Raw genomic sequence first — 4113 nt, 5'->3', positions numbered from 1 at the left:
ACACACTCCTACTCTACCTTCCCACTCCACCCCATCCAATTCCTTACAGGTTTCAACCTGCTTAAATTAACTTCATTGCTGTCCGATGATAAGAAGAAAGCTTCAACCTCGTAAGTGCCCACTCATTCGAAAAGGTACGAGACAAAAATCATCATTAATAAAAGATTCGAGATATTGTTGGGAGACACTTGTTTGCTTGAACAGCTACCACACTACAATCTATTGCGTCTATTCTTACGGAAGACAGACGTTCGCATAACTGTAGTAGAAAAGGTGTAGTAAAAGATGTTGAGGTAGCAGATGAAATAGGTATGTGGACGACTTCAAAGTAAAACAATGGAAAAGCATCGGGTTGTATTTTAAATAATTTATTTAAACGACACTTGCATTTACTTGTTGTATACACCAAATATTTCACTACATCACGTTACCAACTGCTTCGAGCTGGCGAAGAAATTAACAGGGTAAATACTGTGTTGATACGATAGGGTAGAACCGGACATGTTTTGTGTCTGTGTGTGCGTTGGTCATTCAGTGGTGTCTGTTTATGTTCTGCGACTGCGATTGTCGTTCATGTTTGAATATCTGGATGTGTTGCCTGTTTAACTGATGAAGCTACTGGCTGGCTATCTCTCTCTCCGTCTATCTCTGACTGTCTGTCCCTTGACGGATTGCTGTATTTATAATGGTCGTGACAGCTAGAAGGACAGATATACCACAGGAGAAATTCCTACCTTTGTAAGTCGCCTCCTGTCCACTTGAGCCTTAAATGACACGGCTGAGGTCGAAGGTCGAAGGGAAACAATCCATCATTTTTTGACAGGACAAAAAAATTTCTTTCGTGCCTGTTTGGTCGGTGGTGGATCAGACGAGCGAGAATCCTTAGATTCGGTTTCGAATCTCAGCTCGGAAAAAGGAAGTGTTAGTTTTTACATAACTAACGACATCCTTTATTCAGCGGGCAACGGTAGTATTCGAGTCGACAATGGACCACCGTTCGAGTGGCAAAAATGACACACGGGGCTATATTTTATGGTCCACAGAAAGACAAAAGAGAAAGATGACTTAAGTAGGTTTCAATTAAAAATTCTGCATCACCAAATGAATTTGATATACAACCTAAGGGGGAGGAACTCGTGCTATTCTACAATAAATTAATACAAAATTTTGTTTACATAAAGATTGAATCACAATTTAATTTCAAGGAAACAAAGAAAAGGAAAAAATAAAGTGTGAGATTAAGCAGCAGATGATGGAGCATAGGAGTACATCCCAAAACAAATGGCGTGTTCAGCCACGCCCTACGAACATGACCGCAATGGCGTTGGCTCGGAGAATGGCCAGTGACACTCACTACAACATACACTCCACCTCACGGGGCTCATTTCTCAGACAATGATTTACCCCTGGCAGGAAATATGTCCTCGAAGACGAGAGAATTTCTTCTCAGACAAATTTGAAGATCTTGTATATTTAATACGTAACCTAAACATCTTTTAATTCTTTCATTTTTATAAAAAATAAAATATAGTCCTTAAATTTAATTTTTCCTGTGGTCTTAGTAACCATAAATAACACTATTTCAAACTTCTGGGGAAACATCAGCGCGGTGTAACTCTAGACACGTGTCAGTTATGTTAAGTTCACCCTTGTACGAAGTTACAAATGAACAGAGAAGATAGAAAACAGAAACTAGTTCATTGTTCAAAATACATATTTCATGAGGTTTTTTTCCTTCCTCTTTTTCCCTCTAATTCATTAGCTGTTTAGACATAGAGACAGAAAGTTCTTACATGAAAACTAGATATCACCATGGTAGCTCTGGCTTGCAAAACAGTCCTTTGGTATAGCTATATTTAATGTAATTGCCACGAACTAATCTGCACGCCCACTTTCGTTCTTCTCGGGGGCAGACATGAATTACTGGTGGCTATCTCTTGTTATACTTTTTGATTAATTAGAACCTTTGGGGGGTTTTTTCCATCTCTAATGTTTCGTTCTTAACTTCTATTCTTAAACTATTAAATAGTTTTATATTTATTTTAAATGTTAAAAAATTCCTCATGAATATATTTTGTATCATAAACACTAAAAATCTTAATATCTTTTTTTAAAAAATGGAATATTAAATATGATATTTTTATTAACCAACAGAACGAAAATTTAATTTTGTCAAAGATTACCTAGTTAGCGTAAAATTGCATGATAATCAAATCCAAATACTAAACTGAATATGTAAGGGTCTGCTTGATTGATAAGCGAGAAATATGGAGGGGGAGGTTATAATTGATTACAATAACCTATCTATCGCGATATTGCTTGGTGTAGCGTGGTGTAGTGTGGGGTAGCACATTATAATCGTGATATTCTTATTCATCAACATCTAATAGTCTCTACACATTGCTAGGCAGGGCGCCTTGCCCATCTCACGCCGCTGACGGTAAAGAGAATTGAGAGTTAAGCAGAAACTAGACTTCTTGTTGCTAACATCATACTCAAAACAATTCACAACTCTCCAGACTTTGTTACACAACTACTCCAGCTCTACATCTACGATCTGTATCAGCAAAAAAAAAACTTTCCACAAAACAGACTTAAAATATCACTTTCAAAGTCTACCATCTCCTTTCTTATCAGTATTTTCTATTATTGTTCTGGTCCCACAAAAGCCTTGTGATTGGATTTAATAGGCATACATCAAAAGAAGCCCAGCGTGCGCACACACACGTGTGTGTGTGTGTGTGTGTGTGTGTGTGTGTGTGTGTGTCTGAGCGTGTGTGTGTGTTTATGTCTCCCTTTACGTGATTATTGTAAATGAATGTCCCTGTCATACAAGCAGTTTTTCCCGGCCATGGATAAATATTACCCTGCCTGGAAAGAAGTCAAGGTTGGTTAAAGATACAATATTCAAGCCATAGAAAATTTGCCTCAACAAATTGTGTCTGACCAATGGACGCATGGTTAACAGAGAAAGTAGTCTGTGAGTGTGGGTGATGTGCAGGAACAATAGACACTAAGAACACAGGAAATAAATTTTCTCAAATCCCCAGGGAAATCATTAGAAGCAGTAAACAGTTTCTTTTTACCCAGGTGACAAAATTAGCAGTGGAGGTGGATGCGCTGAAAGAATAGTTGCTTGAATTAGAGCTAGCTGTGCAAAGTACAGAGAGCTATTACTTTTATTGGTAACAAAGATCTGATCCCTCAGAATGAAGGACAGTTTGTTTGTTACTTGTGTATGAACAGCAATGTTATATGGTAGTGAAACATGGGCTGTGAATGAAAACAACATGTAGGTGCTAGAAAAAGATGAAGCCAGCATGCTCTGCTGGATGTACAATGTCAGTGAACATATACAACTTGGTATAAATGTGTTGAGAGAAAAACTGTGTATAAGAGGAGTAAGATGTAATGTGAAAGAGAGAAGACTTTGCTGGTTTGGTCATGCAATGTATATGGATAGACACAGCTGCACAAAGAAGTATCAACCTCTAAATGTGAAGGGAAAACCTGTGGTAGGGGAAGACCTAGGAAGACATGGGACAATGTGGCGAAAGATGATCTGAAGATGTTTGAGTCTCATAGTGGAGATAAGAAAGGACTGAAATGACTGGTGATTTGCAGTGCTTGAGAAGACCCAGCTCAGTAAAATCGAGGCCATAAAGGCATTGTTTATGTCCATGTCCCTACACACAATCTGTCTGTAACAAATCTCTCCACCACAACCCATCTTCCTAACACCTTCCACATCCTCCATCTGTGTTCATCACTCACTGTATTCCCTTCACTTCTATCTCTCACTCTCCCCTTGTACATTTGCAAACCTACATGCACTCAATGGGTGCCTGTTGTATCTCTTTCCCACAACATATCGTCCAGTACCTAACAACTCCTCTCTCTACTTGTGTCCACTCACTATATTCCTTCCTCTCCATCTCTCACTTAACTTTTGCAATCTTGCAAATTTACCCACCCACTCACCCTATTCAATTCTTAGATCTACTTCACTCATTTTTATTTCTCTATAACTTGAGAGTACCCCAATCACATCTTCTCTCTCTCTCTCTCTCTCTCTCTCTCTCCCTCTCTCTATCTCTCTCACTCTCTCTCTCT

Source organism: Octopus bimaculoides, chromosome 10, assembly GCF_001194135.2.
Source record: "Octopus bimaculoides isolate UCB-OBI-ISO-001 chromosome 10, ASM119413v2, whole genome shotgun sequence".
Taxonomy (NCBI): domain Eukaryota; kingdom Metazoa; phylum Mollusca; class Cephalopoda; order Octopoda; family Octopodidae; genus Octopus; species Octopus bimaculoides.
Note: the sequence above shows the minus strand (reverse complement) of the source record.